This window comes from Calonectris borealis, chromosome 8, assembly GCF_964195595.1.
Source record: "Calonectris borealis chromosome 8, bCalBor7.hap1.2, whole genome shotgun sequence".
In the NCBI taxonomy this organism is placed as follows: domain Eukaryota; kingdom Metazoa; phylum Chordata; class Aves; order Procellariiformes; family Procellariidae; genus Calonectris; species Calonectris borealis.
The window spans coordinates 7490740-7505614 of record NC_134319.1 but is presented as its reverse complement, the minus strand read 5'-3'; the positions used below and the strand labels follow the sequence as shown (position 1 = coordinate 7505614).

The window sequence follows — 14875 nt, the reverse complement described above, 5'->3', positions numbered from 1 at the left end:
GAAGTGATGCAGAACAGAAGCACATCACAACACTAGCCGTAGCAACTTTACAGAAGTGACAGCAGAAGTACAGGGAATGGTTATTCATGTTCAACTGTTTGCTTTCCCATCAAGTAATTTTTTTTTTTTTTATCCCCATCCCCTTTTTCAAAGACCAGTTTGCAGACACTGAAGAACTTAATGGATTTATTCAGAAACATGGGGGCCGTGGTGTCAATCAAGGATTCAGGTAGCCAAGCAGAGCAAGTGAAGAGACTAATTCTAAAATTGGTTATCTTGGTATGTTTGGGTGGAAACTTGGGTTGATATCTAGAGCAGGATTATTGGGAACTGGGCTTTCATTTCAGACTCTGGCACTGTGTATTTGGCAAGAAAAAACAAACATATATCTTCCAATGCCTTGGTTTGACTTTATTTCAGCAGTACTGTTCTACCTCCTGTAAGTATGTGGTATGTAAATTAATGAACACAAAACCTGGATGCTTCTTGAGAGAAAAGAGCTGCATCTGTGCAAATGGTATAAAAAAAGCTATGCTACTTCCACACAATACTCTTTGGTGGGCTGTCAGTACTATTAAACACCCTCTCACTAAACAACAGACCCACAGCTTGCTCAGACGAAATTTTTTCTTGCCAACCTGGTATCTATCAGATTCTCAAATATTAGGCAGCATTTCCTTGAACTTTGCATTGCAGATGGATTTCATAACTACGCTAAATTAGTTGCCTTGTTTATCTGCTCATTTGAGTTCTTGAAGTTGTTTCTGATAGCATTGATACTTAATCAAAAATAAGGCAAACATTGAAACAAAACATTATATTCCAAGGCCTTTTGACCTTTCAGTGCACATATCCCAGCTGAATAAAAGGAGTTATGCGACCTCTTGCCCTTTCTTGCAACATCCTTGCGGCAGCTATAGTAACTGCTTATATCAAAAAGTAATATTAGAAAGTATTTAATGTATTTTTAGATTCTGTCTAATGCAACTTAGCTGACAAAGAAGAGCCAGTGCCATGTGACCAGCTCTCTACAGACATTGGGAAATGTGGCGCAAACTACATTTTGAGATCATCAGATCTGATTTTGAGGCCATGTGTGAAGCTGGAAATTTCCAAGTGATGCAAATTATTGCCAGACATAGGTAAGTGAAGACTTAAAATCTCAACAGATTGTCAGCGGAATGCCAGACCTTTGCACACCAAGAGTGAAGTTCCCTGAAAATCCTTTAGCAATCTCAGGCTTCTCTGCCACCAAGGGAGAGAGTCTTCCCCTTCCTTTGCTTTCCCAAGCGCCGGCAGTAGTAGCTGATGTCTGAGGTCAACTGGATCAGCTTGCTCAACTGGTTGTTGATGACTTTTTGTTTTTTAAAGTTAGTTTTCAGATGGTTTTCAGCTCACCTTACTGTGAAGTCTCACCACGTAGTTGTGCGTGGTAGTACTGGCACATGCTAAAAGCTCGACTGTTCCTGACAGCTTGCTTTGGTTGGCTTAGCCGGCTTGTGGTGGAAGTGATTGAACCTGCAGGTCCCACAGTTCGTTCTGTGTAAGCGGGTGCCTGCAGAGGAAGCTGTAGCTTCAGGGCCCATGCCCTTTGCCTTACCACCTTCTAGCTAGCTTTAAATTTCTGTGAAATAAATGGTAACCTCCCTTCAAAAGGAAGGCGCTTGCACACAGTACTTTTGGGCAGGCTTGGTAGAGATGACCATCATGCAAAACAGCCTTGCAGACTGAACTAGCCTTTTAACCCTGCTGCTGCTTGCTTTGCTTCTGAGGCTTGTCTTGGCAAGACAGTATGGGGGAACTTGCAGTGCTGCTGCCAGGGTCATGCTGAGTTTGGGAAGAAGGGAAGGATTTGCCATGTTGATGCCTTGGGCGACCAATCTGGTCAGATACTGTAACTTGCAGTTTGTTTTTAAACGTTTAATTGTGAAATAGGGGTTCAGTACAGCTCAGTATGCCTTGTGAGGCATAGGCATTGCCTGCACTGTGGGCTGATAAGCTGCAGCATGTGACCCCAGTGTGCCGTTACCGCTGCCACGCTCTGACCCAGCCATCCCACCACTCTGCAGGTGCACGGCACCCGAACACAGCCTTCCCCTTGGGCCCATTTTGCATGTCTCTTTTTAGACAGCAAACAGTGACGTTTTTGGGGGGCAAGCTGTTGAAGTTCTGATTCATGCTGAAGGTTCTTGTTCACTGAAAATCTCAGTAAATAACTTACAAAGTGAACTTTAATAAGGAATTCCCATTTTTGTGACAAGATCTGTTTTCAAATGGTTTCTGACACATGGTGTTTAATTGAAAATAGCTGTAACTTGCTTACAGCATTTTTAGAGTCTCCGGGGAGTAATGATGCAACTAGTTTCTTCTCTGTTCATTTTGAAACATTTGCTCTACTGCTGGAGACTCTGGTCTGCTCTGTGTGAGTGGCAGCTGTAATTAGTGATGGCTTGCATTTTTGCATGTTTCTGAAAGAAAGCATATAGATCCTAAAATAATTTTTACTTTGAATAAGGATTTCTTCCCCTGTCTGTCTTAAGTTTCCCATAGCCTGCTTCCTCAGCTTGAGTAAAAGACACCAGGTTTTCTCATAATCTGCTGCTGGATATTTGAGTATTTTGACACAAAAGTGGTATCAGTTTTCTGAAAAACAGGGAATGTGTTACACTTTCTAGTCTTTTCTACATCATCTTTCTCTCAGCGGCATGATTTCTGTGTTGTTGTAAATTATTAACTTTTAAACACAGAGATATTATTACTTCTATCTCTTCTGCTGCCCTTTAAGTTGCAGAGTTGCTTTCGTTAGCAGCATGCACTGAGAAATTGTGTTGGCCACTTCCAGCCCTGAAATTGTAATAGTTTATCCCATTACATGGTGATTTTCCAGCTCAGTTCTGAGAACCTTGAAATGGGTTTTCCATAAAAGTATTCCATCCACTCTTTTTCTTTTAAAGGCTATAGTCAAACTTGAAAGGATAATCTAGCTATTGTTTCTAGTGGTATGTGTGTTCTATCCTGATGATTTTGTTAAATTATAGAAGATTTTTATAGTGCAGTCTGGGTCGCTGAGAACTTGGTGACCTCTTTGAACAGGATTGCTTTTTCTTTGGGAACAAGCAGAGATACATTATTAGCATCTTAACTCATGGAAACTTTTCCATGAAAAATGCATACACTTTTTATGGTTTTAATCTGCACAAGCACTTCATCAGTTTGCAGTAAGCTGTAATAAAAGGTTTAGATGTCTTATACCCACATTTCCTCAATGGCTCACAGTACCATCATCAGGAATGTATACCAAGTGCATCTTCCTTTGTGACTGCTAGTTTTGTCGTCTTCCTTTCTCTATAGCTGTTGTGAGTATTATCTGAGAAATAGAGCTGTTGAATTTGGGCTGCCTGACACGCAGGCATGCTGACATGCAGTATGTTAATACTTTCAAAGTGCTTGAGCCCAAAGGTTCTTTATGGTTTGGGATGGCCAGCATTTGTCAGGAAAGAAAAAATGAACTAGTAGCTATTCAGAACAAGATTTCACTTGCATTGAATACACATGATGAGAAATTCTTTTTACTGTTAGTTTCTCTGCTTAGACATTAATCTGTGTTAAAATTTGTATGAGATGTGCCTTGGTTCAATTTTTGCCCTTCTATGTTAACTCATAGATAAGCCAAGATAAGAGAGAGGTGATTAAATACTTGTCCTTAATTAGTCTTACCCTTGTAAGCAGTCCCATGAAAAATTGCTGTGGGAGGTATTGTCTACTTGCACAATAAAAACAAGCTTTAACAGTTGTTACTACCAAAGTTAAGTAATCCTGTTAAAGCAAAAATATCTGCAGGTTTTGTACTTAGAACATCTCTCTGATTCGGTAAAAGCAAGATAAAGGACAGATGTCAAAGGTGCCTAAGAGCTTTTTTCTTTTTTTACCTTTCTTTTTTTCCCCCCTTCCTCAAGAAAGCAGCTCCCTGCTGTATGTACTATTATTTACTGTGCCCTTTTCTACTGGCTAACATTGTACTTAATCCTGTATCATAGTCAAAATTGTTTTGGAAGGGTTCTGGCAGTTTGAAATGGGCTACCAACTTTTTTTAGCAAATTCAAAACATTCAGCTGACTGACTTCTGAGTTGCAAACCTGAACAACTTACAGACATCCCTCATTGAGATGTTGAGGAAATAGCTGGTCAGGGCTTCCCAAGAGCTCTGACTTGCAGCACTCCACAAAATCTCAATCCTGTGATTTAGCAAGGCATAAATAAGCCTGCTTTTTTTAATAGGCTTAATTACACCCAGTGAAGCAATGTCCTTTTGCTTGAGCAGGGAGTTGCCACACTGCTGTGAAGTCAAAACATTGCTGGGAGAACAGGAAGAGCTCTTCAAGCAGAACCATCAAGTTCATAGGACAAGCGGAAGGAGTGTGTGTACTCATGACCCTGTTCTCTCTACACGTGTACACTTCCATGGCATTTAGTGGTGGGGTTTGTCTGCGACGGTAAGACTGAATGATTCCCTGTTTACCAGCACTGCTGACTGAATAAATTACATGATCAAGGTGAGTGTGTCTGGCTCTTTTTTTTTTTTTTCCCTCATATGTACTGGTGAAAGAGAAATGAGCTGATGGGGAAGAGGGCACAACGTGCCTGGAATAATTAGTGCCTTGTATTCAGCAAGGAGATCTTCATGTAACACCAGTGATGTTATTGCTCCTTTCACTCAATTCTTCTGTGATTTAGTGTTTATGTCAATGCCCGCGGGATTCCAGACTCATCCAGTCCATGTTCAACACCACACCTGGCTAATGGGAATTTTAGGCATGTTTTCATGAATAAGGAGGCTAGCACAGGCTGATATCCGAAGCATTTGCTGAGCCAGTGCAGCTGCCACTGATGGGATATTTTCCACCATTAGTGGCAATGGGTGCAGCCAATGCCATTCCAGCCACTGTTGGGCTATCGCTTGGATCTCAAGGATTGTTTGTTAAATGCTGAAGCTAGTGCTCAGGGGAGAACAGAGTGTGCAATTAATGTTGCATCATCATATTGTGTAACAGGCCTTGCTGGATACTAACTCCTTGTTAATACTGTTTTCTGTAAAAACAGAGAATAAAAGATGGCCCTTTCCCTGTACAGCTTATCATTTAAGGTATAGTCAAATCAATGACAACTGGTTTTCAGTAATTGTAAATGGCAGTAAAATGTATTTACAGGGCTCGGGGCTTCTTACAGAAACAGCAATAGTGTCCTAGCACGAGAGGATGCTGCTAACAAGATCCATCCAACACGTACTCCCTTTGAAATAGACATAAAACTGTTGAGTAATCGCGATTTTGTGAAAATTGGTTTGAGATATTTCTCATCTTGGCAAAGTGAACCATTGTTTACTGCTCAGCTTTCATTTTCACGGCCTGTTATACTAAATGGCATTTTTACTGAGCTCAAATATTTTCTTTATTAAAGTCTTTAGTAATAAAGAGCACTTTAAACTCAGCTTAGGAAGCTTATTTGCTTCTTTCTAGTATTTGAAGTCCTTTGGCTATTTTTACAGGTGTAACAAACTCCCCTTAGTCCTACACCTAAATTATCTTGAAATTCAGTCTCTTCTCTCCTTCTCCAACCTCTAATTTGTTAATCACCTGGACGTTGCCACAGTCATGAAGCTATGAGCCTGCCACAATTCTGCTGAGTTCTCAGATTGCTTTCTGGTAGCCTTATCCTTTTTTATTCAAGCACTCTCTGCTGGGGTGTGCATTTCCATGTTTCCATACCACATAAAGTTCTGGCTTGGTTTTAGCTTGGTTCCCTTATTCACCCAAGAGACAGGATTTTCATTATTATTAAGGTGCTCAGCTTTTTCCAAACTATAGGGGGAGATGTTTGCTCATCAGTTTTTTTCAGTGTTAAGCACTCATTTTCCTTGGGGAAAAAAGAAAACCAAAAACTTCTCTTTCTGCCTGTCCAACAAAAGGACCACCTCGTTACCAAAGACAATGAGGGAGAGGGACTGCGCTGTTTTCATTTCGGTTTCAAGATGTTCAACTTAATTCTGTGTTTGGGCACTGTTCTTATTCTTTGGTGGTTGGTTCAGGCATGAGTTTTCTACCCAGTCCGCTTTCCACTGTATTCTTCTTTTGCTTTGCTACAACTTATATCAAACTCTTATATAATTTATACAAAATCATTTATTTAAAAAAACTGCCCTATAAAAAGAATAAGGGATTTGGTGCCAGGTATAATAAATGGGTAAAACAATTCCATCATTTTCCAAGTTTATTCAAACATCATTCCATCCACAGAGATTTTCTCTAGTGTCATATGTGTTACCTGAGAATCAGTAAAGCTGACTTATTTCTGAAAAAAAAAAAACCCAAATCTTTCTCTAAACCTTTTCCTGCTTTACATTTGCCTGTATTGTAGCAGTCTGGAGAGAAGGTATCAGTGCTGGAGCCAGGCCACGTGCATAGCTGCACAGGCCACAGTCACTTAAGCCTCCTGTTTTATAACTCTTTTAAAATTGTATCAATTTCAGAAAAATAGTTTTGAACACAACAAAAAATCATCATGTGAACATGATCTTCAGAGAGCAAATTAAATGGGTTATAACTGTCTTCCCTAGTGAATTTATGGTGTGGGGAATTTCATGTCGGTTCAGCTGACTGCCTCATTTTTCAAAGTGTTTCACTATGGGTTTTACGTTTTCAGTTAAGCTGTTGCTATTTAAAAAGATGACTTCCATGTCATTTGCAAAGCATGTAGAAGCTGGAGGCAATTCAGCATTTTGACAGTCTTAATTAACTGACGGCCTGTCATGAAAGTAGGTTGTAATTAAATGATATGGTAATTTTGGCCATGCTGCTTTTCAAAGTATTTTTATATCCTAGCTTAATAATTCAGGTGGTGATATCATGTCAGTATATGTGCTTCTCCTTCCTCAATGCCTACTCAAGAATTGTTGCTGGTGGTTCAAAATAGCTTTAAGAAAATAAATTCCAACCAGTTCTTGGTGAAAGAGGAAATAGAAATTGAAAAAATTTCCTGTTACAGATTGTGGCCTGTCATCCTGTTGGGGTCTGTGAAAGATGACATGTAACATGTGACAACCTACATATCCTGTAAGAGATACCTACGCATTCAGAGATCTGCAGGGTTTCTAGGGCAATCCAGTCAGGTTCATGAAAAATGACTGGTGAAAACAAAGGTAATTTTGATGGCTACAGAGCCTGTGCCGTGTTTGCTCTGGGATATTGCTAATGATTTGAGTAGGATTGGAATTGGATTTTGCCCAATGTATTTTTGATTAATGAAGATTATGCTGTCTTCAACTAGAGGGGTGGGTGTTGAAATGGGAGTGCTTTTACTGGGTAAGCAAACATAGTTTTACGGAGGTATTCCAGGATGGACGTGTCCCTAACACAACCTGACAGCATTACTGTTCAGAAATGAGGGGGATTTGCTAGAAGCCAGTAATATCCACTGCATTTTGAGCCAGGTTCTTTTGATGTCCATTTTCTGATGTGCTGCCCTGGGGAAATCTGCCGTCTATTCATCTCTTCAGTCCTTTAATAACATCCCTTGTGCCAGGAACATCATAGTGCTGAATGCCATGACTGAGACGTTACTATGAATATGCTGAAGATCCTTGCTTGTTGTGTGATGAAACAATCTTTGGGGAATAAGTGAAATAAAAGCGCGTGTAGGATATCCTTTAATTCAATGAAGAATGTGGGTGGAGAAGCAACTGAAATGAACAAAATGCTCAGGATATTCATTAATGTCTTGAATACTTTAGGGTGTACTTAAAAAAATCTTTGTGTGCGTATGAACAGTTTCACAGCGCAAAGAACTAATAAAAGCAGGAGGAGCTTGTGTTTTTTAACCATCTCCTTCTCTACTTGCCATCCATCGCACCTTTCCCCTGAGATATGGGCACTGTATTCCCTGTGGCAGTTCTTATAGAGGAGAAATAACCATACAAAGAACTCTAGAGCTACGTGTGGCTGACTGACAAGCCACCTGCTGCTAAAAGCTACTACAGTGGCTGCCATCCCTCTGCTGTGCCCTCAGTAGTGGCAGTCATTTGCGACTTTCTCCTATAGCAGTCACCAGTTGCCTCTTTCAAGTGTGGTTGAACTTGAGCAACATATTCCTAAATTGTTCAAAGGGAGAGGAAGATGTACCTGCATCTGGAGCACAGATGTGTGAGCCTTTCTTCTTTGAAAGACTTAGCTTAAAAAAATTGCATGCACAAAGGATGGTGGTTTTGATACCCACCGCACCCACTGTTGTTAAGGAGAAGTAGGGTGGAAAAGATCAGCGTGACAACAGCAGATAACCCAAGACAGTGTTGCAAAAGTTGTGCCTGTCGGATTCCTTCAAGAATAAAATCCCTTTTGCTGGAGTTTGACTCTATCATGCATTGAATGATTTAATTACAAAAAATAATGAACCAGAGCTTGAGAGTCATGTATGTCCATGCATAGCAGCTATTCATTTATCTTCAGCACAACAAAGAAGGGAAATGTGTAAGATAACAATGTGCCAACTGCATCTACCACTTCCTTTCAAGTAAGTTTTTCTTTTCCTTTCTAAAGAAAACCCAGCTCTTCCTTTGAATCCAAAAAGACCTAAAGGAAAATTCATATATACATCAAACCCTTCACATAAATATTGAAAGAAAAAAAATATTCTAGGTAAAGGTTTATACTTCTGTTTACTTACATCCTCCAAAAAAATCCCTCAAACAACAAAACCAATCATACTGGAAATATGTAACTGCGTGCTCATAGACATGTTGACAACTCTACACTTGGACTGAAGACTTTTTCTGAAACGTATTTCCTACCTCAACCAGAAGCTATGAGCTTCATGCAAGATGCGTGCTCTCACTGCTCCTGCTGTCCCTCATGCTCTGCCTTCCTATGCCCAAGGATTCACTGGACTCCTTCCCTCTGTGTCCTCCCTTCTCCTGCTGAGATCGGCAGCTTTCTCTCTCCTCCTTCAGGTTCACAGACCTGCATATCTGGAGGAATTGGTGATGGAGGAAGGTATGAGGAAAAAATTATAGTGTAGCAGTCCCTCTCAGGGCCCCAGTGCTCCACTAATGTCTGTAAGGCACATGGAGATGGGATGCATCACTGTTTGGTGCTGCTCTTAGAGCACATGCTATACAAGAAGTCAGAAGTAGTAGTTTCTGACCTTAATTTGTTTTCCTTGTCTGTGTTCCCACCTCGGTCTTTGATTTATATTTAGGTGCCTTTCACATAATCTCAGAATGGTTGAGATGGGAAGGGATCTCTGGAGGTCTCTAACCCTTTGCTCAAGCAGGGTCAGCTAGAGCAGGTTGCCCAGGACCATGTCCAGTAGGGTTTTGAATATCTCCAAGGATGGAGCCTCTACAACTTCTATGGGCAACCTGTGACAATGTTTGGCCACCTTCACAGTAGAGGTTTTTTTTCTTATGTTTAGGGTGGATTTCCAGAATGTTAAATGCTTTTGACAAAAGCAAGTTAAAGCTGTCTAGGGCTGTTTCAGAAGGATGTGTTAACTTTTAGGTTTGTCCATCCAAGAAGAAAAAATGATTTTTCAGCTGGTCTAGTGTACATGTGGATAGCTCTGCTTGTTATTGTATAACTGTTATCCCCGCAAAAGAGAGGGCAGTAACTCCAAGGCTATGACAGTGCTTCCCTAACTAGGTGACGTGGCCCTCTCAGCTTTGGCCATAGCCCTCAGCCTGTCAATAAGGATATAACTGAGGCTCTAAAAGCTGAAAATGACATCACATAAAGATGCAGAGAAACTTGTGATTTAAAGAGAAATTGAAAATGTCATAATTTTTGCAGAACAGAGATGAATCAGAAGGAACATAGCAGAAATAAACAGAATAGAGGATTATATAAAGTAAGATTAATTGTTCCTATATGAGAAAAAAAGGGTATTAAGTGAAATTGTGCAGTAGAGCATTTACAGTTGATGAAAGAAAATATTTTAAAGTACCACAATTAGTGCATGGAACTCACTGTTACAAGACATCACAGATTAAAACAGGATTTTAAAAGGATTAGATTTTTTTCTGTATAAAATGTATGTCCATTTATATTAGATAAGTACAACAATGAATTGATTTATTTAATTTGTATACCAAACCTGTAAAAAAATCTGACAGCTTTTTTGGTCATAGAATATAGTTACGTTGGAAGAAACAAAAGAAAAGACTCTCACATTAAAAGATATCACTTCAACATTCTTAATAATGGGTTATTTAATAATACCTGTGTTGATACGATTTTTCAGTTAGAAATAGTTTTATTTTGTACTACATATAATTAAAATCAAGTCAAGTTTTAGTTGTAGTGTTTTGATTTCTCCACAATTGTTCTGTTCTTAGAATTTTCCTTGCATCTGAAGTGTTGACATTCAAGGCAGTGGGTTTCTGTTCACAAAAAAAGTCATTCAAAAATCCTCCACAAAACATCCTCTGTGCTACTGTTTGCTGGAATTCCTTTCTAAAGTGTCTGATGCAGTTTGTTCTCAGCCAGCGTATTGAATAAGTCTTGCCCCTACGAGTGAGTGCATCAAGCACTGAGTATGGTCACTGAAGCCCACGCAAATGCCTGAGACTGTTATTTATGTAGACCTACTTTATGAACTCAAGCTCTCTTGTAGGCCCGTATCTGGCCTAGATAGAGAGAACCTCAGTTTAAAAATCACCTGTTCTTCACCATTGTGCTTCCTATTGGCAATGAAGTGTAGATATGTTGGTGGCATGTATGGAGAAGTGCATGTGGCTTTTTAGAAAGGGCTATCAACAACTCAGAAACTTCCTTCTAGAAGTTGTGAGATATGCTGGTCCTTCCCTCCTCACCAATATATCATACTTAAAGCAGATTTTTTAGACCAATCTGGCATGAATTATGATTTTTATCCAAACAATGAGAATCTCAATTCTCCTACCTTCCACCATCCTCTGGCACAGCTCCAACATTATTCCTGGAGTACTATCATCTTTGAAAGATGGAACGTTTTATATGATTGAGGAAATTAAATAATATCACAGCCAAGTGATATCCAAATATGCATGGAATAGGATGTAAAATCAGGAGTTCTACGATTCTAGTCCAAACTCTTAAATGCATTTTTTGAGCGATACAGAGCAGGTTGCTTAAACCTCACAGGGGGACTAACAGGTTTCAACTATTTGTAAAGTACTTTTAGATCTCCAAATGGAAAACGCGTATTTCACAGCATTTTAGGAAGATGAAGTTCTGTAGATGGAGCTAATTTTTCAAACTCCTATTCATTTTTGAATCTCAAAGGTCTTTTGTTTCAGTGAACCAGAAAGCACATATTTAGGTGATGATTTCATATCTTCCAAATGATAGTTTTTCATATAATCATCATAATAACACTTTTCATAGGAGACTCTCTAAGTGATTTCACAGACCTTCATAAGGTCTCATGCAATACTTACTCATGCTGTAAATATAACTACTTATACTATACACAAAAGGAGAGAGGATCAGACGGGTTAAATGTCACTCAGCAAGTCAGCTAAAGAGTTGAACAAGAACCTGTTTCTCCCGATTCCAAATCCTGGCGGGTTTTTTGTTACTGAGCACAGACATGTTCATCTGGAACACCCTCACAAATACTCAAACCCCATGGGTATTCACTAAAGGCATTTCCAGCTTCTGGCCAGACCAGGAATGTAATCAGAAAGGTACTTAAGCATTTCCAGGGCTTCCAAATACAGATGTATAGCAAAATAAACAATAAGAATGAAATGATCCAAATGTTTCTTGTTTTCTTGTTAACAGGGACTACTAAATCCTGTAATCTGACTTCTTGCTTAATAGAGGCTTTCAAATTACCTAAGTATCACATCTCAGTCTCAAATACCAAGTCCAAATAACAACCCTTGATATGTCGTCCTGTGAGTATTGGAAAAATAGCCCTTGTTTGCACATGGATTTGTGTCTTCACCCTCTAATCTCTTCCTTGCAATAACCCTAGCCCTGCCACGTCCATGATGACCCTCCTACCACAACGACCTCAGCTTCCTCCACATTCCCTGCGACGCTCCTAGGCTGAAACAGTGTATGCTGGGAGTAATGCGGCAGTGCATGCATGCTGCATGCCAGAGCATACGAGCAGCCGGAGCACACACTGATTAACAAACTGGCTGCTGCCACACTGAGTATGTACCAGCTGAGTTGGACTTGCTTTGGCTCGCCCCCTCTGTGTCTGGCCGTGGATTGCCACAAAACTTGTAAGAACTTAATTTCCTTTGAGACTTACCACTTTTTCAGCTGTGGCAGAAATTGGCCAAGAGATCCTAAAGATACGGGAAGGAGAGAGGGAAAGAGAAAGACAAACAATGTAATTGAATAAGTGTTGTTTCCTTATGAAGCTTGGGCTAATAAGCTAAAATGGGTGCCAGAGGGAGAGAAAAAGAAAAAAATCAAGATGTAATTAAAGTCCAAAGCCCTTGCTCAAGCTTACACAGAAGTTTAGCACAGATACAGACACAGATCTTTTAGAGCCCTTGGGCCAGTGTCTGGAATATGGAGAGAAAAGTGATGGATGTTTCAAGATGTAGCCAGCATAGACAGTAAGGCAGTTATGTTCCCTCTTAAATGCATAACCTGTGTGAGTCTACTGTTGGGAAGAATTAAAATGCCATCTTTTTTTTTTTTACTCCTAAGAATACATGGCATGTTTAAAATTTAAACTGGACAAAATAAGAATAGGTATTCAGCATGGAATGACTCTAAATTGACCCATGCATCGAGATGGTGACCTAGCCATCTTTTTCTTTTCTAGAGATGAAGTCATATCTGGTGGAAAATGCATCATAGATTAATTAAGTGCCCATGTATTAGTGGTTTTATTCTATGACTCACTGAATACTGAGTTAACCTTAATATAGGATTCTGAGGATGTTTAGCCAAGCATTTTTATTGATTCAGGTTGTTCTGGTGCAGCTAGTGCTTGAATATAGTGCATGAAACCTGCACAAAATTTAGAAAAATCAAAGATGTAATAAGACAGACGCCACAGGAGCTGGACTAGTCACTCAGCCACTAGAGGGCAAAATCACGACATCGTAACCTTCATTGCAGGTCTCTTGGTGTCTTTGGAAGCGTGTAATCAGAGAGTTGTTTTTTTACAGCAGAAACTGGTTAAATGATCACTAAGCACTCTACCAGCAGTGATGGTAGTAATGAACATTTAGAGTATCGTTTCTGTCAGAGTGTGATATGCAAGCAGTTACTAGCAACTGTATGGAAAAAAGCCAACATTTTATTCCATGGAACTGTGAATAAAAGCTTCAGTCACCCAAGAGGTTTGGACACTTAAGTTCACAGCACAAACATTTTCTATTTTCTTGTGTATCAGTAGAAGACTGAGTATTTGTATCAGGAACTACATTGGGAAAGTAATGAATATTTTGCTGCAAGGTTTCCTAATTGTTTGATGATATCAGATCAGACCGGGAGACTTCTGAATGTTTCGATCAATGTCAGATTCTGGAGAGGTCCAGAGCCTCATGTACAATCTCCTACCCAAGTCAGTCTTTGACCTTCTAATATTAAGTGTTGCTGTTCTTCTCTCCCCTGGTTCTTGCCCTCTCCTGCGCCTATGCCTATTTATTATCAAGCATCTATTCTCTGCTCCCACTAAAACTCCCACTCCACTGTTCAGAGATCAGGGGTGGGCCAGCTTTGGTATGGACCTGAGAGACTGCTTGGCATGAGAAAGATCAGTATCCTGCCTGTGACAGTGGCCAGAAGCAGATGCCAGGGGAAGAGTTTAGTAGCAGGATAATCATAGTCACACTTGTCAGGAGTAACCTCCCAGCTTCCAGCAATGTATGTCTCAGACTTCTCGAGTGAGAAAAGTTATCTTTGTAGGCAACATGCTTCAAAGGATTTGCCTTCTGTGAACAAGTCCATCCATCCCTTCAACTAATATAGACATTACCATCCACAGGGCTGCTCCCATCATGTGCTCAAGAACACATGACCTGTGTCAGATGATGACACAGATGAAAGGGATGACAAGTTGTTACTTCTTAGTGCCCAAGGAAATCGACTTCTGCATAGGCTAGTAACCAGAATCCCCAGCTATGGTCACATAGTTGTACCTCATGGGTAACAGACTGACAGGACTGAACTCCTGCTTGTGTTAAAATATAGTTTTTAAAAGCGCCTGATTTTGATTTTGACATTTCCAGTGCTGGGAAATCTAACTTGTTCCTCCCTAAAGTGTCTCAGTGATTAATTACCTTCACTGGTAGAAGATCTCACTGGGAAGCTGAATACATCTACTTTTAGCATACAGTCACTGAATTTTGGAAGTACTTAAAACCTGTGACTGAGTCACCCCTTCACCTTCTTTTTTGACACTGACATAGATTGAACGTTTTCACTCTCAATATAAATCATTCTTATTGGTCTTCTCTGAACCACCTCTTTTTCAGCTTCTATTAAGGAATTAAGGAATTTGGATATCCAACTTCAGGAGCAGTTGGACTAGTACCAGAAAAATAAATAAAGACATCTTTCTATATTCGCCTGTTTATACAACGAAGGATTGCATTAGCCTGTTGGCCACAGCACCACACCACCTGCTCATTTTCTCCTGATTATATGTGATGACTCTCGAGGTTTCTGAGCATTAACTTGTTAGAGCACAAATTCTCTCATCCTATAATCACTGTCTTTATTCTTTAGTGCATGTTTTTACATTTGACTGTACAGAAATGCATATTACTTGTTATCAAGCTGTCTCAGATACTTTACGTCATGGCTTGTTATTTATGACTCCCTATTGCTTACATCACTTGCAAACTTTGTAAATGATGATTTTATGCTTTCCT

The 14875-nt window shown here is 39.8% G+C and overlaps 1 protein-coding gene across 1 annotated transcript in view; it reads left to right on the top strand.

Moving 5' to 3' along the window:
• The first annotated feature begins 4463 nt into the window (after positions 1–4463).
• Positions 4464–14875, top strand: part of ZFYVE9 (zinc finger FYVE-type containing 9) — a 79597-nt gene continuing 69185 nt past the window's right edge. The window contains exons 1-2 of the mRNA XM_075155768.1: positions 4464–4553; positions 7042–7195. The gene's annotated coding sequence lies outside the window, so the exon portion shown is untranslated. The remainder of the gene's footprint in view (positions 4554–7041; positions 7196–14875) is intronic.